The sequence below is a fragment of the Scyliorhinus torazame genome, chromosome 5 (genome assembly GCF_047496885.1).
Source record: "Scyliorhinus torazame isolate Kashiwa2021f chromosome 5, sScyTor2.1, whole genome shotgun sequence".
NCBI classification, from domain to species: Eukaryota; Metazoa; Chordata; class Chondrichthyes; order Carcharhiniformes; family Scyliorhinidae; genus Scyliorhinus; species Scyliorhinus torazame.
Window position 1 is genome coordinate 120817436 of NC_092711.1, and position 23393 is coordinate 120840828.

The 23393-nt window shown below is 48.4% G+C and overlaps 2 protein-coding genes across 2 annotated transcripts in view; one reads left to right on the top strand and one right to left on the bottom strand.

Annotated features, from left to right (window-relative positions):
- The window catches only part of LOC140421746 (uncharacterized), a 237590-nt gene that overhangs the window by 141061 nt on the left and 73136 nt on the right, over positions 1-23393 (top strand). The window lies entirely within an intron of this gene.
- Positions 1-23393, bottom strand: part of LOC140417897 (uncharacterized) — a 148650-nt gene that overhangs the window by 24533 nt on the left and 100724 nt on the right. The window lies entirely within an intron of this gene.

The window sequence follows — 23393 nt, forward strand, 5'->3', positions numbered from 1 at the left end:
GAATCAAGGGAGATGGATGGATTTAACAAACAGATCAGGCATCTGCAAACTGGAGCTCAATGTCTGAGGTTGAACCGATTCTGGTTTTGTTTTGAAGGTGGTGTTAGTTTCCTGACCTGTCGATTATCTCCACACCCATGGGTAATTTGCTGGAGGTGGGATAATAACCTTTATAGGTGTCACAAGTAGGCTTTCATTAAGTAACCTTGCAGACCCAGGCAGGCCAGCAGCACGGGTCAAATCCCGTACCAGCCACCCCGAACAGGCGCCGGAATGTGGCGACTAGGGGCTTTTCACAGTAACTTCATTTGAAGCCTACTTGTGACAATAAGCAATTTTCATTCATTTCATTTCCAGTAACTTGCAAGCTCGAAGGGCCAAAAGGCCTCCTCCTGCTGCTATCTTCTATGTATCTTCTATGTAACACTGAAATGAAGTTACTGTGAAAATCCCCCAATTGCCACACTCCAGCGCCTGTTTGGGTAAATTGAGGGAAAATTCAGAATAATAATGAATGTCCAATTCAATTTACAACTGACCTCACGTCTTTTGGGACTTGTGGGAGACCCAGACAGACACGGGGAGAACGTGCAGACTCCGCACAGACAGGGACCCAAGGTCCCTGGTGCTGTGAAGCAACAATGCTAACCACTGTGCTACCGTGAAGGGGGAGAGGGTTGGTGCAGTGACACAGTCTTGTCTGATCCCAGTCTTCACTGAGATAGTGTCTGGGGTGTTTCCATTGATGAGAATCATGGCTTGTGTGTCATCGTGGTGGAGGATGGTGGACAAGTTCTGAGGACAGCCACATTTGAGGAACATACTGAATGAAAGATCACTTTGACAGTGTGAAGTGTTTTTGTGATGTCAGAAAAGACCTGTGAGGGGCAGCATGTGGCACAGCGGTTAGCACTGGGACTGCTGCGCTGAGGACCCAGGTTCGCATCCCAGCCCTGGGTCACTGTCCGTGTGGAGTTTGCACATTCTCCCCATGTCTGCGTGGGTTTCACCCCCACAACCCAAAGATATGCAGGATATATCTGTTAATTTATTCACTTCAGAGAATGTTTTTTTCTGATATGGGATAGCAGTGAGCTAGGGTTAAGTTGTAGTGTTGTGGGTTTCTGAGGGTTAGACAGTGGTTAATATTTAGGGGTATGGTCCGGGATAATGTTTTGATGCGCGATCAATTACACTCAAGACGAAGTGATTTCATAACTGAAGGCTTTAATCGACTAGAACTTGTTCCCCAACAGCTTGGATACAGAAAGTGAAGGCTGCTGGGATGGCACCGTTTCTTATACTCCGCCTGTCAGGGCGGAGCTACGTACAACAGCCAATGGTAGACTCCTGGGTCTAACCAATGATCATCAGCCTCTTAGGTACCGCAATACCTGGTACTACCACATTCACCCCCTGTTAAAAAAAGAGTCCGGCGGGGGTGGTGGCCAGTGGTAACAGTCGCCTTTAGCATGGTATGACCAGGTATGGAGGTACCGTGGTGTCAAGGACATTTACAAAGTGTTCACAGTGAAGCAATCAGTCGATCGGGTGGCCTGGTCGTCCTTCTGGAGCGTCTGGGCTTCGGTGGTGATTCTGGTGGGGGTCCCGGTGATTGCGACTCCGGGAGCATGGTTTTGGCCTCCCTGGCAGCTTTGTCAACCCTAGGTGGCGCTGTTGGGGCAAACGGTTGACACCGGGGGAGGAGGGGGGGCCTGTAGGGGGCGTTGGTGGGTGGACGGGCCTCGGCAGGAGTGGCGGGAGTACTGACCCCTCCCACTGCTGTGGGGGGGGGTAATGGTTCGGGTGCGCGTGGGGTTCCAGCGGGCGGCAGGTCCCGAAGGGAGACTGTATCTTGCCGGCCATCAGGGAACGCCACGTAGGCGTACTGGAGGTTAGCGTGCAGCAGGTGGACCCTCTCGACCAACGGTTCCGACTTGTGCACCCGCACGTGCTTCCGAAGCAGGATGGGTCCGTGTGTCGCTAGCCAGGTTGGGAGCGAGGTCCCGGAGGAGGACTTCCTGGGGAAAACAAGGAGACGTTCATGAGGTGTCTGATTTGTGGTTGTACAGAGCAGTAACCGGATGAAGTGGAGGGCCATCGGGAGGACTTCGTGCCAGCGGGAGATTGGGAGATTCCTGGACCATAGGGCCAGCAGGACGGTCTTCCAGACCGTTCCGTTCTCCCTCTCTACCTGCCCGTTTACCCGGGGGTTGTAACTGGTCGTCCTGCTCGAGGCGATGCCCTTGCTGAGCAGGAATTGACGCAGTTCGTCGCTCATAAAGGAGGACCCCCTATCACTGTGTATGTACGCGGGGAAACCGAACAGTGTAAAGGTACCCTGGAGGGCCTTGATGACGGTGGTTGTGGTCATGTCTGGGCAGGGGATGGCGAATGGGTTTGCAATCCGGGGTGAGGTTCACAAGCAGGGAAGGTGGGTCGACCTTAAAGGTCGCGAGGCCGCAGACAGTAAGGGGAGGTATAGGGCCGCCGAATTTAAAGGTCAGGCTTTGCAAATGGCATTGTAAGTCCAGCCCCAGGAAGGTAGCCGCGCAGAGGTGCGGCAGGACATACAGGCGGAAATTGTCGAATTTCCTGCCTTGGACAGTGAGGTTTGCGAGGCAGAACCCCTTTATCTCCACCGAGTGTGACCCGGAGGCCAGGGAGATCCTTTGGTTTACAGGGTGGGTTACAAGCGAACAGCGCCGTGTCGGGGTGAACAAAGCTTTCCGTGTTCCCAGAGTCAATCAGGCAAGACGTCTCGTGGCCGTTGATGAAGACCGTCGTTGTAGCTGTTGCGAGTGTCCGGGGTCGACTTTGGTCCAGTGTCACCGAGGCCAGATGAAGCAGTTGCGAGTTCTGATCGGGCAGCGTGTAGTCGGCCGTGCTGGGGGCCTGGGGCCCCATCCAAGATGGCGTCACCCATGGGTCGCAAATGGTGTCCGGGGATGAACAAGATGGCGGCAGCGATGGACAAAATGGCGGCGCCCATCCGTCCAGTGTGGTGTCCGGGGGGCAAGATGGCTGCGCTCGTGGGTCGCACGTGGCCCTAGGATAGGGGGGTGGCGGTGAGCGCTGGCCGGTCGGGGCCTGAAGGGGGGTTGCCGCGGCACTCTGGAGTCGCTGGAGACCGCAACCACGGCGCGGGCGAGGCAGACCCCCACAAAGTGGCCCTTCTTGCCGCACCCTTTGCAGGTGGCGGTGTGGGCCGGGCAGCGCGGGCGTGGATGATTCGCCTGCCCACAGAAGAAACAGCAGGGCCTGGCGGCGTTAGCGGGCTGTCTCGTAGCGCAGGCCTGCGGGGTCAGGGAGAAGGTCTGTGGGGTGCCACGCAGCCCAGGGGGCCGCCGCGCGGTCGGGCGCATAGGACTGCGCGTTTTTGTAGGCAACGTGCATGGACCCTGCCAGGGCCCGTGCCTCTCTAAGTCCCAGGGTGTCCCTTTCTAGAAGTCTTCGGCGGATATCTGAGGAGCTCATACCTGCTACGAAAGCAACTCTGATTTAAAGTTCCGTGTGCTTGCCCCCCAAAACCTGCGGGCAGCCACAGTTTCGGCCCAGCACCAGTAGCGCCCGGTAGAAATCTTCCAACAATTCCCCGGGGCATTGCCGTCTAGTTGCCAGCAGGTGACGTGCTTAGACCTGATTTACAGGGCGGATATAATGTCCTTTTAGCAGTTCGATCGCGGCATCATAGTTCTCCGCCTCCTCGATAAGTGGGTAGATCCCAGGGCTGACCCTTGAGCGCAGGAGATGCATTTTCTGTCCTTCTGTGGGGGTGCCTCCGGCCGTCTCGAGGTAGCCTTTAAAGCACGCCAGCCAGTGTTTAAATATTGCAGCCGAGTTCTCCGTGTGGGGGCTGAGTTGAAGGCACTCCGGTTTGATTCGGAGATCCATCCTGCCAGCTTAAGTCTAGTAGATTAAATTGATGCGCGATCAATTACACTCAAGATGAAGTGATTTCATAACTGAAGGCTTTAATCTACTAGACCTTGTTACCCAGCAGCTTGGATACAGAAAGTGAAGGCTGCTGGGATGGCACCGTTTCTTATACTCCGCCTGCCAGGGCGGAGCTACGTACAACGGCCAATGGTAGACTCCTGGGTCTAACCAATGGTCATCAGCCTTTTGGGTACCGCAATACCTGGTACTACCACAGTTCCCAGTAAGGGACTTGGGGTTAGGGTGTAGGGTGTGGATTGATGGTCTAAAAGTTGTAATTGAAGCACCAGGTTAGGATCCGAATAAATATACCCCTCAAGGAACGTAGGGTTAGGTTTTAGGGTGTGGATAGGTGATGTAAAAGTTGTTGTTGTAATTTTAGGGTGAGGGAAGAAATTACGGTTAGGGTTAGCCAAGAATTGGGGTTAGGTTAGGTTAGGGTTATGGTTAGGCTGATTATGGTCAGGTTCGGGTTGGGATTAGGGTCAGGTCTTAGGGTGTGGATAGGTAATGTAAAGGTTGTTGTAATCCAGGGTTAGGCTCAGTGTCTGGATAAATGTATCCCTCAAGGGGCTTCGGGATAGGTTTTAGGGTGTGGATAGGTGATGTAAAGGCTGTTGTAATTTAGGGTTCGAGTCTGGATAAATGTACCCCTCAAGGGACTTAGGGTTGTGTTTTAGGGTGTTGGATAGGTGATGTATAAGTTGTTGTTGTATTAGGGTTAGGGTTAGCGTATGTCATATAACATACATATGAACATATATTCTGGTGTTATGAAAAGATCATAATTTATCTTGTTTTTGTTCCCTGTCCCCTACCTGGGGCTACAACTTCAAGCAACCAGGTTTTTTTTTGGGGGGGGGTGTGGTTTAGGGATAGATTTGTGTTTACTATACCCTAGTTAGGGTTAAGATTAGGGTGAGGTCCAAGGTACAAAGCTCAAGGCCCAAGGTGTTCGGGTGGGGATTAAGGGCCGGGGTCAGGGTTTAAGGTTCAGGGTTTAAGGTTAAGGTCGAGACTCGGGGTCAGGGTATGATGAAAGACTGAATAAGCGTTGTTATCAAGGGAATATGTATTCATGTTTGAAAATTCTGTTCAGTTTTCATTTAGACCGTTCGGGGACTTTGTTCTAAGATCTAGAATCCAATGTCTTTCACGTCTTTTTCTTTGTGGAGTTGACCATTTGCTATTTGCTTCTTAGCCTATAATTTGTAATGCATCAAGGCCAAGCTCTATAAAATGTATGTTGATTAATTTATGTATTTTCTAAGTACGGATCTCACTGCAATGTCCCGTCAGTCTGTTTCGCCGATGTACAAAATGTCACACCTTTTACTGTATAGCATAGACCAAATTTTTATGTTGGCATGCTATTTTTTGTTTTATTGAGGTACTTTTCCTACTCTGGGATTGTGAATTATAGATGTGATTTTTAAACATTTACAGCTTGTGCAGTTGGTATGTCTGCAATTGTAGGTCTTTTCCAAGGGTAGTTTGCTCTCGACCTAAAGGTCTTTTAGGTTCTTGCTTCTCGGCAGAGACTATATCCCAATGGGCTAATGGAACAATGTCCTGTTTAAATTTCTCAAAATATTTTTTGATGAGTTTATTTATTTGTGTGGTTTTACTGTTGTACTGTATTACAAAAGGTATTTTTGAGGACAAAGTTTCATTGCTGCAGGGGTTATGTAATTCTGCTAGAAAGTTTGATTTAATATATCTAAGAAATCTTTTTGTGTATCCTCTATGTTGTAAAGCTGTAAATAAAGTATGTACTGCAGTCTCAAAATCTGAGTTTTCTGAGCAAATGCGGTGGAACCTTGTCAATTGCGATTTAATGAGGCCCCGAAAAACGTGTTTCGGGTGATGGTTGTTCGTGTGCAGAAGTGCGTGAGTGTCTGTAGGTTTAAAGAAAACTTTAGGAGCTAATTTGTATTCACCATTTGCCTTTGTATACAGTGGTGTCCAAAACATCGATTGTGTGTTCATGTGTAATGACTTTGATTTTAATAGATGGGTGATGATTGTTCAGGATATGTACAAATTGGTCAAATTCCAGTTGTGTGTGTGTCCAAATGCCCCACATATCATCCAGATATCTGCAGCAGCATAATGGTGTCTTGGGGCACTTTTTGAGGACAGTTTCTTCCCATTCGGCCATGTAGATATTGGCATAAACCGGTGCAAATTTTTTGCCCATTGCTGTACCCTTAATCTGTAGATAATGTTTGTTATTGAATTGAAAGTCATTTGTTGTCAGTCCTAAGTGTAATAGTTGAACAAGGATTGCATCCGGTCTATCAGGTTGCCAGTATTTCTTGAAAATATTTCTCACCGCCTCAATTCCTCTATCCGTCTCAATGTTGGTGTAGAGGTTATCAACATCCATGGTGAATAGTATTGTGTTAGAAGTGATAGTTAGGGATCTAATAATTTCAATGAAATGATATGTGTCTTTAATGTAACTCGGATGTTTTGGGGCTAAGGGGTTTAAAAATGAGTCAATGTATTCCGCGATCCAATAGGACTTGCTCCCACAGTCTGAAACTGTGGGTCGGGGAATTTTATGTGGTACAGTCCATGTTTCCGGATTTTTATGTATTTTTGGGAGGAGGTAAAATATTCGTGGTAAAGGTTGAAATTGTTTAAAATAGTCCATTTGTTTCTCAGTAATACAGTGTAAATTGTATAATTGTACTAACAAGTCTGTGATCTGCTCATATGTTTGGTGGTATATTGGTGCTGGTAATTTAGTATAATATTCAGTGTTGTTGAGTTGCCGATAAGCTTCAAAAAGGTATTGTTGCCGATTCATAATAACAATATTATTCCCTTTGTCTGCTGGTTTTATAATGATATCTTGAGTTAGATTTAAGCTGCATGATTGCTTGCCTCTATTCTTGTTATGTTTTGTTTATCGTTTACTTGTTTGATCTTTGTAATGTCTGAGTTAATGTTTTGGATAAAACTTTGCATTTTCGGGTCGATTTTCTGTTCCGGTGGGTTCCAATCTGATTGGGGTAGGAAGGGTTGTTCATCCTCTGATGTTGAGTATTCAAAGAAACTCAGAATTTTAATTCTTCTGTAAAATCTTTCAAGATCTATTTGAATTTGTGTATTGTCTGGCTTTTGTACTGGGACGAAGGTTAAACCTTTATTTAAAATATTTTCTTGTATGGTGGTGAGTTTGAATGTGTTTGATATGTTAACTATTGTATTGTCGTGATTAAGTGGTTCTTTTTGCAGGCTTGTTTTGTTATCGTGTAAATAGAACAAAGAACAAAGAAAAGTACAGCACAGGAACAGGCCCTTCGGCCCTACAAGCCCATGCCGACCATGCTGCCTGACTAAACTACAATCTTCTACACTTCCTGGGTCCATATCCCTCTATTCCCATCCTATTCATGTATTTGTCAAGATGCCCCTTAAATGTCACTATCGTCCCTGCTTCCACCACCTCCTCCGCCAGTGAGTTCCAGGCACCCACTACCCTCTGTGTAAAAAAAACTTGCCTCGTACATCTCCTCTAAACCTTGCCCCTCGCACCTTAAACCTATGCCCCCCAGTAATGATCTACGAGGTGGCTAGTTTTACCGTGTCCTGTAGATCAATGGCCCCGTTTTCCAGCAGTCGCTGCCGAACGTAGTTAGACCGGACCCCAGCCACGTAGGTGTCCCGGATCATCAGTTTCATGTGCCCATCGGCCTTCACATCCCTGTAGTTGCAGTTGCAGGCGAGTAGTGTCAGGTTCTCTAGATACTCGTCCCGCGATTCCCCGGCGCATTGACGGCGGGCAGTGAGGAGGTGCCGCGCGAACACTTCGTTCACGGGCTTCACAAAATGTCTCTTTAGAATCGCGACCGCCGCTTCGTGTGTGACTGCGTCCTCAATCATACCCGAGATTTGGTGGCTCACCCGGGCGTGGGGGAGGCGCAGCTTGAGGGCGTCGGACGGAGGCGTTTCAGAGGAGTCGAGGTAGGCCTCAAAACAGTGGAGCCAGTGGGTGAAGATTTCTTTAGCTTCTGCTGCTTGTGCGACAAGTTCATCAGGCTTCAGAGCGGCTTCCATCGTGATGTCTTTGGATAATAAATTGAGGTACCATCAATTCACTACAAGACGATGAGAACGAGTGAACATAGGCTTTATTAGCCAAGAACTTTCCTGCCTGTGACTGCTGTAACAATGAGCACCACCCACAGGTGGCAGGTCTATATACCTCCCCGGGGGGGCGGAGCCAGAGGCAGAGCCCACCAGGGTTCCATAACAATACGTGGAAGGAGATCATATTACCATTCCCTGGCCAGAGGCCACAGTACAATACAGACAATTTATATTATGGTGAATACATTCACCACATTTGATATACGTGGGATAAAACATTTTTTTCTAATAAATTCATTTAGGGTGATAATTGTCTGTATTTGACTTTTTGGAAGACTCTGGCTACAATTAATTTCCGTGATAAAGATTTTAGTTTTGGGGAATTTTTGTGTGGCTACTTTTAAAAGAATTTGTAATTGTTTGAATGCAGTGGTAGCTCTCTGCGTACAGTTAAAATGCCAATTGAAAATATAATTGTGTTTACTATGGGATGGAATTTTAATTTATTTAGAATGGAAGTAATGTGGGTGAATTTAGCTCGGGGAAAACTGTCAACTTGAATGTTAGGGATTGGACAACTCTTAATTGTGGACAGATTGGAGTCTCCTATGATTAGAATGGTTTTTTTTGGGACTAAGCCATTTTTAATATGTATGGGATATGTGTGGTTGTGTTGTTTGTGGTAGTGGGTAAAGTCCTTTTTTGGTGTTTGTATAGCATTGGTTTTCTTTTCAATTGGGCTATCAATTGTGTCGATCCATGATTGTGCCTGGACCGGAGCTGTTAATGGGTTCAGATATGTGGGGTTGAGATATGCGGTACAAGTTGGAACTACTGGTGAGGGTGAAATCCTGTTGTTGTGACTAGGCATTGTATGCTGGAAATCTGAATCCATGTCCTGTGTCTTAGGTGAATCAATGATGTCAGTATCCTTGGGTGATACGTTTATTTTTGAGTTGAAAATGAAGTTTTGGGTTTTTTGAATTATATCGAATTTAGCATTTTCCTTAAAGTTTTTTGTGTACCATCTTTTTGCTGTGCAGAATGCTTCTTGTGGTCTCTCCTTATTATCAATTTTTTCTAATTTATTAAGTAGTATTTTTAAATTTGTTACATAATGGTCCATTAGATTCATTTGAGTATTTTGGGCCCAATTGTTTGCATTAGTAATCAATTTTGTACTTATTTCAGGAGTGACTCCTATGGGTCGGATTGAATTAATTAATGTTTTTGACAATTTTTTGATACTTTTGGGGATATCTCCTATTATTGTAAGATGATGCATAGATTGTAGCATTTTATATATAATTTTGGTTGTTGAACCAATATTTTCTTCAGTAGGAAGAGTGGTGGTATTCATCCTTTGAAGAAAACAGAAAAAATTAAATTCTTATATAATTTTAAACGTTTTATATATGAGTAATAATTACCTATAAATTATTTTTGAAAAAACCGAGAATGAATGCAATCTAAAATCAGAATAATTTTTTAGTAAACATAAATGAAAAATGATTTGTTTTTAAAAAATATATCAAAATATTAATGCAATTATTATTATTACACTTTAAACTATTTTAATGTGATAAAGATAGAGAGCCTGAGATCAATCAGATGTGAGACTGTAAAGGAACTTTAAGAAACAAATTAATAAATATAAGATGATCAAAGAGGAGTTTTTCTCTAACAAATTGTGACATACCTGGAAAGTGGTCCTGTTGAAATTTTGGATCTGATGGTAGTCTTACACTCGACTGTCTAGCAGAAGGAATCGTTTTTTGTTTTAGACTTTATTTTTATTTTTATTAAAAATATATGAATTGAAAAATGCTACCTGAAGAGTTGTCCTGTTGAAATTTCGAATCGGATGGTAGACTAACCCTCGATTGTTTAGCGATGGGAATCGCCCTTTGTAAATGTTCAAGTTTTTTTAATATTAAAAAAACGACAGAGTTTAAAAATGTGCTATCTGCATCAAAGTAGAGAGTACAGTTCTTTATGTGGGCTACTAAAACCTGTTTTTTAGGCAAACATTGGTCCCTACATGTTTCACAGACAATACTGCTCCTCAGGGGACTGTTTTTCGTCCACTAAGAGCCTTCCTCTCACTAAGTGTGTAACACCAATTTCCAAATTCCCCCGCCCGCCCAAATAACCGCCCCCCCCCCCCAAAAGAGACACCCCCTCCACTCCCCTGGGTTGCTGCTGCTGCTAACCAACCTCATTCTAACGCTCCGCGAGATAGTCTAGGAACGGTTGCCACCGCCTGAAGAACCCCTGCGCAGACCCTCTCAAGGCAAACTTTATCCTCTCCAGCTTAATGAACCCTGCCATGTCATTTATCCAGGCTTCCACACTGGGGGGCTTCACGTCCTTCCACATGAGCAAGATCCTCCGCCGGGCTACCAAGGACGCAAAGGCCAGAATACCGGCCTCTTTCGCCTCCTGCACTCCCGGCTCGTCCGCCACCCCAAATAATGCCCGCCCCCAACGTGGCTTGACCTGGACTTTCACTACCTTGGACATAGTCTTTATGAAACTCCTCCAGAACCCATCCAGTGCCGGGCACGACCAGAACATATGGGCGTGATTCGCCGGGCTTCCTGAGCACCTCCCGCATCTGTCCTCCATCCCAAAGAACCTACTCAGCCTCGTCCCTGTCATATGCGCTCTGTGAATAACCTTAAACTGTATCAGGCTGAGCCTGGCACATGAGGAAGAGGAATTAACCCTACTCAGGGTATTGAATCCCAAGTTTCTTTACCTGTCAGTCTGGCCTCAATAAAAGTCGAGATGGATTTGCAGGTACAGCATTAGTTATTTTATTAGACTTGCCAGTCTGTCTCAGTTCACAGCGGTACAGAACACATCCTGCTTTTTGCACCTCCGGAATCAAGTGAGGATATAAGACAAAGGGATCTGTACTGATACATTCAAATGGCATCAAGTTTCACATACTCGACGCCCATAGATCATCCTATATCCCTCCTGACCTGTTTGATCTATTCTGATTAGCTCACTTCCAATCCCTTCCTCTGGCCCCTATTACTCAGCATCCTTTTCTCCTGCTTTGGTGGACACACCTCTTCCTGCTTTTCCATGCGGTCTGAAATCCTTTGTCTGTGAACTAACCAGAATTAAACTGGCCTATCTCTACATTACATTAACTAATATCTCTAAAGTAACTATTTTATATCACATTCGTCATTCCCTCCTTTTATCATTCCATGATAACCGAACTATCCAATCCATAGCTACGGTTCCTCATCTAAAAAGATCCGTCGCTGCATTTCCAATTCCTGGCTTAGCCCCCCCTCATCTGCTGCACCCTCATGGATTTTAACAGTTAAGTTTTTAGGGGCGTTTATCTGATCCAGTGCACCCCGCATTCTACCCATCACACATTTAAGGATGGCCAGGCCCACAAAGATGCAGCCGATAGCCACCACTAAATACATGGCCATATTTATCAACCAGTCCTTCCAACTCCCAATTACCTCAAGAGCCAGGATCCTGCATTCCGTCCAGGTGATCCCGTATGTGATCCATAAATTTAGTGATGTTAGCGGTCAAGTCCTGAACTCCCATGATACACTTGCCCTGCACTATGGCGCATACCCCACCCTCACGGGCCAGAAGATAGTCAAGAGCATACCGGTTCTGCATTGCAAACAACCGTAGCTGAGACAATTCCTTGGTTATTGCCCCGAGGGCTCCCAAGGTTTCATTTCCCAAGATGGTAAGGCCACAAATAAAATAATTCCTATCGCTGACAGCCAAGGAACCCCCCACACCTCCCAGTGTCAAGACGCTCAGAATGCCCCACCCGGCTGAGTGGCCCCGGTTGGGTGCAAGAACCTGAGGTTTTTTCCAGTTCTCGCAAAATTCGGCAGAGACTGCCCGGCGTGCTAACTGATTATGCAGCTTCCACGCCGAAGGGCAGGGGACTGTGGTAGGGACTAGAGTCCGTATAGCAATTTGGCGGGGAAATGGGGGTGACAAAACGTTGGTCGCTGTGCCATTAAATAAAAAGTATCCTTGCTCCGTGTGCAGGCTAGCATCACAATCAGTATATCGGTTGCGTAAGGACCCCCCAGTAGCCCAGTTTATCCAGCTTTGAAACGCCCATTCGGGCCGCCTGGCAATGCGGAAAGCCCTAGTCCCAACAGTGATATGAGAGACATTCCCCCAGCCACAAAGGAGCTGGAGGCCGGCGTTCAATGGAACGCAAGTGGTGTTGTAACAAACGCATTGGCCAGACGCCTGGGTGATATGGCACCTCCTGTCCGTACAGGTGGGGAACAGACATGTTATATTCGTGTCCACCTCTACCAGCAAACAGCCGTATCCTTCACTGCTGAAACAATTCTCGTACGACCGGGAATCCTTATTGGGAGTGAAGTGGCTAGGTATGTACGCCCTCCACCGTTGCAGCCTATCATACTGTGAATGGGAATTATCCCGAGGAAGGGGAAGGCAAATAGCCGGTGGTGCTGAATCCGGATCGTAAGGAAGAGTGACTTGCTCGGGCAGTGGCTCGGAATGCTGACAATGAACCACCGTTTGGGGAGTGCCCCAAAGCGGTGAAACAGAAAATAACCTAGACACCGCTGCGGGGTTCGGGTAGCAGACAACCCGTCCCTGGCCATACAAGCGGTGGTAAATCTGGTAAAAGAGATTCATACTACCCGAGTTTTCCTCAGTTTGGCCTTTAACTAACTTAAGTGTATCTCCCGGTAACTTACGTTCTAGCTGTACTTCCCTTCTCACACGCCCCGTCCTCTCTCTAGTCCCTTTCTCTTTCTCATAGCCTCTTCCTACGCTCTCCTGACGGCCTGATGTTACCTTTATTGCACCAATCTTAACACATCCAAAATCGAATTTACATGTATTCCAAAAACAAGGCAGTGTCCATATAATATTCCCTTCCCATCGCCGGGACCGGTGCAATTGCTTCATGAGTCCTGCATTCTCCTTAACTTTGACGACCTTCCATGAGTCGATACCATGTCCTCGTATATGGGGGCAGCGAAGAACATCACCTTTGCATAAGTGAAATATCCTTGTAGATTGGTTGGGGTTACAAATATAAATAATATTCCCCTTTTCCATGTCCGTCGCCAATAACACGCCAAACGAAGTGAGGCCAAATATCAGACAGACGATGCGTAGCCACTCCATCATGCTCCACACCTGTAAAATAGCATTGGAGAAGGGAGGCAGGTTAGTATCCAACCTTTTACAGGAGTGGAGATGGACTCAATTTACAGTGATGAAGGTGGACCCAAGCACTTCGCCCCTCCACTTTAACTGCTGTGGGGGTGGTAAGGAGAACTTGGAAGGGCCCGTCCCATCGCGGCTCCGACCCCTTCCTAGTCCAATTTTTGACCATGACATAGCTGCCGGGCTGGACTGAAAGTGAGCTAGGTACTGGGGGCGATGGCTGGTGAGCCGCGCGGACCTGGCTATGGAGTTCCTTGAGCACTTGCGTAAGGGCTAGAACATAGGTGGTCATCTCTTCAGTCATATGGTGAAACTGAACCAGTCTGGGAATCTGCAGGCTCCAGGGAGTTCTAAGAGGCCTGGCATAAAGAATCTCGGCAGGAGAGAGCCGGGCCGGTCCCACAGGTGTAACCCGCAGCTGGAAGAGGGCAACGGGGAGCAACTTAAGCCATGTCAGTCCCGTGTCTGCTCTTAATTTAGCCAATTTAGTTTTGAGGGTCTGATTGTGTCTCTCAACCAACCCGGCCGCCGCGGTCTATAAGCACAGTGTAACTGCTGGCGTATGCCCAACTGGGAGCAAAACTCCTTGTTAATTTGTCCAATAAAATGAGGCCCATTATCAGAACTTAACTGAGCTGGTATACCGTACCGGGGAATGATTTCCCGCATCAAGACTTTAACCACAGTAGCAGCTTTATTATCGATAGTCGGATACGCCTCGACCCATCTGCTGAACACATCCACAATGACCAAAACATATTTATAACATTGACACCTTTCCAACTCAATGTAATCCATTTGGAGCGTCTCAAAGGGACCACTGGGCAACAGGGTTTGCCCCATCCCACAAGGGATACCTTTTCCGGTGTTATATTGCTGACAAATCAAACACCGATTACTGATACTCTGGGCCAACCCCTGCATTTTAGGGTGCCACCAAGTGTCCAGCAACAAATCACTAGTCCGTCGAGCCCCACAATGAGTTGCAAAGTGTACACATTCAATGACCCATAAAGCCAGCACATCAGACATACAAGTCTGATGTGCAGGCGTGGTCCATAAAGAGGAAACAGAATCATATGTACAACCTAACCGTTTCCACATTTGTTTATCACTCTCAGGAGCGTCCCCCTGTAACCTTATGACGTCTTGGATGGTTGGCATTGACTTGTCAGAAGCAGACATATTTATAGTAGATCGTTTAGTCTGACTTAACATTTTAGGCACCATCACTTGCTGAATTTGCGCGGCTGTCCGCGCTGCACAATCTGCTCGTTCATTACCAACGTCAACTGGGGTCTTACCATTTGTGTGGGCAGCGCATTTAATAACGGAAATCTGCGCGGGCATAAGAAGGACCTGCAGTAGGTCATTAACTAAACCCCGGTGGGATATTTGACCACACATAATCATGTCAGGTTGTTCTGACGAAATGTCACTCAAATCGCCCCTTATTGTGGTAGTTTCCTGAATCAAGGCTAAACAGTCGTGGCCAGGTGCGTCTTCATGGACAGGGGGACCGCTAAGAAAACAGGCTGGATTGATAGTGGTACAGTATTTAAATGTCAGACGTGGATTGTTCAAAAGGTATACCTCATACCTATTCTGACGAGCTGCAGTAAGATGCTGAGTCTGCAGTTGCCTCAGTAGTGCGATGACCGAGTGGGAGCTATACACCGTAATATCCTGTTGGAGGGTGAGAGCATGTAACGGCTATGCGATGGCATTGATTGAACGTAAATCCTGTACTAATCGGTACTGGTCTGGTTTGGCTGGTTTAGGCATAGCAAGTATGGGGGTGTTACATTCTGATTGGCAAGGGACCAAAATACCCTGTTGCAACAGCTCTTGAATTAATTTGTCTATTGACAGAGCAGCTTGGGATTTCAGGGGGTATTGCCGAATGGAAGGTAGCTTTACATGATCCTTAATCATTACCTTTATAGGTGTAACATTTGTCTTTCCCACTTGTGATGGGTATTCCGCCCAGACCTGTGGATTGACATATTCCAACACATCATGTCCCCAGTGATGCTGCAGTCGAGTGTTAATTGTTTCAGGGACCTCAAAATATTTTATGGTAGTGCCATCCGGCATGACTTGAAGTGCGTACTTCTGTTGGATCCGAATGATCCACTGCCCTCCTTACCATTCGCCCCATATCCCTGGCATGGTACTGGTCATGGACCTGACGTGTAATATGAGGGCTTACCGAAGCTGACTGTGGCCATAAATGTGGTGATATTGTAACAAAATCGGCTGTACCTTCTTTTCCTGTGACTGTGGCTGTAACCTTGACTGGCCATTCGGTCCCAATTAATGGCCGGTATTTGTCCTCCAACTCCCTGTTTCGTCCAGTTCTGTCATAGGCCAGGGTAACGTGATGCAGTGACTGTTCAATGTCTAACGTCCACCACTGGGGGGTGATAGAAATATAGCACTGTTATCTCATCCTCCATGATTTAACCGTTACCCCCTCGTCTCCGCACTCTAGCTGTAGCTGGAAGATGCACAGTAAATCTCGGGCCAACAAGTTACAGTCCAATCCAGTAGTCACTACAAACTGATGATCTGCAGACTTATTCTCGTAAGTGACTGTCACAGGTTCAGAAATAGGATACTCACACACCTGTCCTTGGTACCCCGACAATTGCTGCGTGTGGTTGGATAGTGGTAGTCGAAGTTCTGATTGCACAGAAGACATGGCTGCTCCAGTGTCGATTACAAATGAGTGATGTTGATCTCCTATCTGCAGAGAGATAATAGGTTCCCTGTCCGATTGGAGAGTCCTTATGACTAAATTAGCTCGTCAATCCTGTGTTGGGAAAGGGTTTTCCTGGGAGACGTCAGTGTATCTCGTCTGTCCTCCCCTTGGTGGGTACCCCCTCCTTTGGGTCGGATAATCTCCTTCTACTGCCTGTCTTTTAAAGGGGCATTCCTGTAGCCAGTGATCTGCACGGCCGCAATTAAAACATGCATTGTCCCTCTATATCTGCCTCGTCCTCTTCTCCCAGTAGACCAATGGCCCCTCAGAGGGGGCGGCGGTTGTACAGCTGTTGATGCATACGGTGGGCCATAAAAAGGAGCTGAGGGTCCCTTTGGGTGGGTTTGGTATCTTCCTAATCGGCAACTGTCTCCGAATCTCACCAGGGGGCACTCTCGCTATTTCCCCTGGTTGTTCGACGTCTCTCCCTGTCACTAGAGGGAGTTCTTTCTCTTCAAAATCATCTGTTGCAGCTTCCTTTGTTCTACAACCCTTGCGGTTTCTCCTTAGTTTGGAGGGACTTAGGTGGTATACTTAATTGTTTCTGGTGAGGATCAAGCCCCTCTCTCGCTGTCCGAGATCTTGTCCTAGAGCTAACTGGGCTTGTGGAACAGAGCTCCTCTTTCTCTACTGATCGTGAAGATGGTAAATCAGGACCCATACTATCACCCAAAAGGGCTTGAGTTACTGGCATAATTGGAATCTGGGAGCAGTGACTGGATATCAATTATTATACTCTGGTGGTTCTGGAATTAGTGCAGACAATGCTACAGGTGCAGTCGGAACTTTTAGTGAACATTTTCTAAATTATTGAATTTATCATTTTCTGTCAATTCAAGGCCAGCCATTGAACTACGTAGCTCATCTTTTGTTTCACCCGTGCCTTTCCTGTCTCTACTTGCGCGTTTTTTTTTTCTTGGCAAAGCGATTGAAAAGGTTCTAACAGTGGTTTTTTAAAAACTTCTTACATTCACAAAAATGTTGGCACAGTCACTATCATCTCCAGATTTACACTTTTTAAAATGGTGTCCGTGATCTTCTTTAAGTTTCTATTAATCTCCAGATAAAATGAGATAAACATTATTTCAAGTAAGTAAAACTTAAGATTCTGGCAATTTCAATCAATTGCTTTCGAAAATAATAACTTTTATCAAAGAGGTGGAGAAACCCACTGGTTTCCTTTAATTAATTCAAAACGTAACTTTGCTGGAGTTCACTGACTCAAAGGAAGGGTATCCGATTACACTACAGGCTGCTGCTGTTATCTCAAGGCCTGTGTGAGAAGCACTGTCTGTAGTCTTTAACTTTGGCTGCTGGTGTTAACCCTTTGAGAGACTTCTGCTTCAACCAATATGCAGCATTCCCCACAATCTCAACTAGTCCTCAGAACTGCGCCCTTCGCCCACAGTCCAATTTTAGCTTAATCAACTATATATTTAAAACACTCACACATAGAGTTGAACCATTTTCAATTTCAAATGTCCCATCAACTCCATAACCTAACCAAGCCAAATCAGAACTCACACATGGAGTTGAACCATTTTCAATTTCAAATGTCTCATCAACTCCATAACCTAACCCAAGCCAAATCAGAACTCACACATGGAGTTGAACCATTTTCAACTTCAAATGTCTCATCAACTCCATAACCTAACCCAAGCCGAATTAACAATATGAAATCCCATCAATTAAATTGCTAATCCCCAGACTGACCTTTGATTTCGTCGAGACGATCTTTCCGTACCAACCGCGAGTGACCAGACTAATCAGACGATAAGAAGAGGGGAAAAATCAATGCGTGGTCATTTTCCAGTTCTGCATTGTGGGCCCTCTTTCCCCATCCTCCTGTTCATAATCAGTCTAATTCTGATTTCGCAGTTGGTCAGAACTGTCTTGAGAAATCCGGGTTTTCGGCACCAAATGTTGAATCCCAAGTTTCTTTACCCGTCAGTCTGGCCTCAATAAAAATCGAGATGGATTTGCAGGTACAGCATTAGTTATTTTATTAGACTTGCAAGTCTGTCTCAGTTCACAGCGGTACAGAACACATCCTGCTTTTTGCACCTCCGGAATCAAGTGAGGATATAAGACAAAGGGATCTCTACTGATACATTCAAATGGCATCAAGTTTCACATACTCGACACCCATAGGTCATCCGATATCCCTCCTGACCTGTTTGATCTATTTTGATTAGCTCACTTCCAATCCCTTCCTCTGGCCCCTATTACTCAGCATCCTTTTCTCCTGCTTTGGTGGACACACCTCTTCCTGCTTTTCCATGCGGTCTGAAATCCTTTGTCTGTGAACTAACCAGAATTAAACTGGCCTATCTCTACATTACATTAACTAATATCTCTAAAGTAACTATTTTATATCACATTCGTCAAGGGCACCAGCCCACAGACCCTCTTCAATCTCCTCCCCCAACTCCTCCTCCCACTTGCCCTTCAGCTCCTCTAGCGAAGCCTCCTCCTCTTCTTTCATCTCCTGATATATCGCCGAAACCTTGCCTTCTCCGACCCATACACCCGAAATCACCCTGTCCTGAATCCCCTGTGCCGGGAGCAGCGGGAATTCCCTCACCTGTCGCCTCACAAACGCCCTCGCTTGCCTATACCTGAACGCATTTCCTGGGGGTAACCCAAACTTCTCCTCCAGCGCCCCTAGGCTCGCAAACATCCCGTCTATAAACAGGTCCCCCATGCTTCTGATCCCTGCCCGATGCCAGCTCCGAAACCCCCCATCCATCCTTCCTGGGACGAACCGATGGTTCTCCCGGATCGGGGACCACACCGAGGCTCCCATCGCACCCCTATGTCGTCTCCACTGCCCCCAAATCTTTAGCGTTGCCGCCACCACCGGACTTGTGGTGTACCTTGTCGGCGAGAGTGGCAGCAGTGCCGTCACCAGCGCCCTCAGGCTCGTTCCTTTGCAGGACGCCATCTCCAACCTCTTCCATGCCGCCCCCTCTCCCTCTATTACCCACTTACGGCTCATTGCCACGTTGGCTGCCCAATAATAGCCACCCAGATTCGGCAACGCCAGCCCTCCTCTGTCCCTACTACGCTCCAGAAACCCCCTCCTTACCCTCGGGGTCTTGTTTGCCCACACAAAACCCATGATGCTCCTACCTACCCGCTTAAAAAAGGCCTTGGTAATCATAATAGGAAGGCACTGGAACACAAAAGGAAACCTCGGGAGGACCATCATTTTAATCGACTGTACCCTGCCCGCTAGCAAGAGTGGCAACACATCCCCTCTTTTGAAGTCCTCCTCCATCTGCTCCACCAGCCGTGTCAAATTAAGTTTGTGCAGGGCCCCCCAGCTCCGAGCTACCTGGATCCCCAAGTACCGAAAGCTCCTTTCCGCCCTCCTCAATGGCAGGTCGTCTATCCCTCTTCCCTGGTCCCCTGGATGCACCATAAAGAGCTCACTTTTCCCTACATTGAGCTTATAGCCCGAGAAGTCCCCAAACTCCCTTAGGATCCGCATGACCTCCACCATCCCCTCCACTGGATCTGCCACATACAGCAACAGGTCGTCCACATACAGCGACACCCGATGCTCCTCTCCCCCTCGAACCACCCCCCGCCATTTCCTGGACTCCCTGAATGCCATGGCCAAAGGCTCAATTGCTAATGCAAACAACATGGGGCACCCCTGCCTCGTCCCTCGATACAGCTGAAAATACTCCGACCTCCGCCGATTCGTAGCCACACTCGCCACCGGGGCTCTATAAAGGAGCTTAACCCAACTGATAAACTCCTCCCCAAACCCAAACCTCCGCAACATTTCCCAGAGATACTCCCACTCCACCCGGTCAAAGGCCTTCTCCGCGTCCATAGCTGCCACTACCTCCGCCTCTCCCTCCACCGATGGCATCATAATCACGTTTAGGAGCCTCCGCACATTGGTGTTTAGCTGCCTGCCCTTTACAAATCCCGTCTGGTCCTCATGAATCACCCCCCGGGACACAATCCTCAATTCTCGTAGCCAGCACTTTTGCCAGCAACTTAGCATCCACATTGAGGAGCGAAATCGGCCTATACGACCCACATTGCAGTGGGTCCTTGTCCTGCTTCAGGATCAGAGAAATCAGCGCCCCGGACATTGTCGGGGGCAGGGTCCCCCCCTCCCTTGCCTCATTGAAAGTCCTCACTAGCAACGGGGCTAACAGGTCCGCATACTTCCTGTAAATCTCAACCGGGAACCCATCTGGCCCCGGGGCCTTCCCCGCCTGCATGCTCCCCAGTCCTTTAACCAGCTCCTCCAACCCAATTGGCACCCCCAAACCAGCCACCTCCTGCTCCTCCACCCTCGGGAACCTCAGTTGATCTAGAAATTCTCGCATCCCCTCTTCCCCCGCTGGGGGCTGAGATCTGTACAGCTCCTCATAAAAGTCCTTAAATGCCTCATTTACTTTCACCGCACTCCGCACCGTAGTTCCCCTGCTATCCTTGACTCCACCTATCTCCCTCTCTGCCATCCTCTTACGGAGCTGATGTGCCAGCATCCGGCTCGCCTTCTCCCCATACTTGTACGTCGCCCCCTGTGCTTTCCTCCACTGTGCCTCTGCCTTCCCCGTGGTCAACAGGTCGAATTCCGTCTGGAGACTTTGCCGCTCCCTAAGTAGTCCCTCCTCGGGGGCCTCTGCATATCTCCTGTCCACCCTTAGGATCTCCCCCACTAACCTCTCCCTTTCCCTGCCCTCTCTCTTCTCCCTGTGAGCCCTGATGGAGATTTAACTCTCCCCTGACCACCGCCTTCAGCACCTCCCATACTACCCCCACCTGCACCTCCCCGTTGTCGTTGGCCTCCAAATACCTTTCAATGCACCCCCGCACCCTCCCGCACACCTCCTCATCCGCCAGTAATCCCATATCCAGACGCCCCAGCGGGCGTTGGTCCCTCTCCTAACTCTAGCTCCACCCAGTGCGGGGCGTGGTCTGAGATGGCTATGGCCGAGTACTCCGTTCTCTCCACTTTCGGGATCAGCGCCCTACTCAAAACAAAAAAACCTATCCGGGAGTAGGCTCTGTGTACGTGAGAAAAAAAAGAAAATTCCCTGGCCAAGGGCCTAGCAAATCTCCACGGATCTACTCCCCCCCCCATCTGGTCCATGAACCCCCTAAGCACCTTGGCCGCAGCCGGCCTCTTCCCCGTCTTGGATCTGGAGCGATCTAATGCTGGGCCCAACACCGTGTTGAAATCCCCCCTCCCCCATTATCAAGCTTCCTGCCTCCAGATCCGGAATCCGCCCCAACATGCGCTTCATAAATCCAGCATCATCCCAGTTCGGGGCGTATACATTTACCAATACCACCCACGCCCCCTGCAACCTACCGCTCACCATCACGTATCGACCTCCATTGTCCACTACAATCTTCTTGGCCTCAAACGACACCCGCTTCCCCACCAGTATTGCCACACCTCTGTTCTTTGCATCCAGCCCCGAATGGAATACCTGTCCTACCCATCCCTTTCTTAACCTGACCTGGTCTGCCACCTTCAAATGTGTCTCCTGAAACATGACCACGTCTGCCTTCAGTCCCTTTAAGTGCGGGAACACTCGGGCCCTCTTAACTGGCCCATTCAGGCCCCTCACATTTCAAGTTATCAGCTGGATTGGGGGACTTCTCCCCCCCCCCCCCCCACACCCCCTGCCGACTAGCCATCTCCTTTTCTAGGCCAGTCCCGTGTCCGCGCCTCCCGCACTCTCCAGTCCCCCAGACGGGGGACCCCCGTCCCGACCACCTCTTCTGTTTCTAGTTCCCCATCGGCCAATGCAGCAGCAAACCTATACCCCCCTCCCCCCGCTCGATCCGTATCAAGCTCTTTTGCTCCCCCTATAACACTCCCGTAAGTCAGCTGACCCCGCCCTCCCCCTGACCCCCCACGTGTGGGAATCCCTCCTCCCCAGCAATCAGTGTGCGCTCCTTCAACCCCCCCCCCCCCCTCCGTCCTTCTCTAGCGCGGGAAAAAGCCTGCGCTTTCCTGAGCCGGCCCCGCCCCCTCTGGCGCCGCTCGTGTTGCGACCTTATCCCAATTCCCCCATCCCAGGGCCTCCCCTCCCTCCAGCACCGGCGCCCACACACTCTCACAGTCTCCCCATCAGATCTCTTCCCCCATCCCCATCCATCACCCAACCCGTGGAACATTCCCGACGCATAGTTAAAACCCTGTGTACAACCGACATCCCCCCAACCACAAACCCTCAGTTTGAGTCCAACTTTTCAGTTTGTATAAACGTCCAAGCCTCCTCAGGCGTTTCGAAGTAGTGGTGTCGATCCTTAAATGTGACCTACAATCGTGCTGGCTGCAGCATTCCAAACCTCACCCCCTTCCGATGGAGCACCGCCTTGGTCCGATTAAAACTAGCTCTCTTCTTTGCCACCTCGCACTCCAGTCCTGATAGATTTGAATCTCCGTGTTCTCCCACCTGCTGCTCCGCTCTTTCTTGGCCCATCTCAAGATACACTCTCTATCCACGAAACGGTGAAACCTCACCACTACTGCCCTTGGCGGCTCGTTGGCCTTGGGTCTCCTCGCCAGGACACGATGAGCCCCATCTAGCCCCCGCCCCCATCAGCGAGTTGAGCATCGTGCTCACATATGCCCCGGTATCGGGCCCCTCCACTCCTTCAGGGAGACCCAGAATCCAAAGATTCTTCCTCCTCGACCTGTTCTCCAGGTCCTCGAATCTTTCCGCCCACCTCTTGTGCAGCGCCTCGTGTGCCTCCATCTTCACCAACAGGCCCAAGATCTCATCCTCGTTCTCCGAGGCTTTTTCCCGCACCTCCTGGATCGCCGCCCCTTGGGCCTTCTGGGTCTCCACTAACCCCTCGATCGCCGTCAGCATTGGCGCCAGCACCTCTTTCTTCAGCTCCTCAAAGCAGCGCCTGAGAAACTCCTGCTGCTCCTGCACCCATGCCGCTTGATCTCCGCCCGCCGCCATCTTGTTTTTTCTCCCTCGCACGTTTCGCTGCTCCAAAAACGCTTTTTTGACCGCTCCGCTCCTGGTCCAATCCATATACTATGGAGGGGGGACCTTGCTCACCTTCCCACACTGGAAGTCGTCGAAAAAATTGCCGTTGGGGCTCCTCTGGAGAGCCCAAAAGTCAGTTTTAGCGGGAGCCGCCGAATGTGCAGCTTAGTCCCGCATAGCCGCAACCGCAAGTCTTTAACCAATTATTAAGGATAGCTGTGGCCGTGTCATCTGTCCAGGTTACCTTGTTATGTGATACATTAAAAACTTTGTTTGATATACATGGGATAAAACATTTTTTTCGAATAAATTCTTTGAGGGTGATAATCGTTTGTATTTGTATTTTTGGAAGACTCTGGCTATAATTAATTTCCGTAATAAAG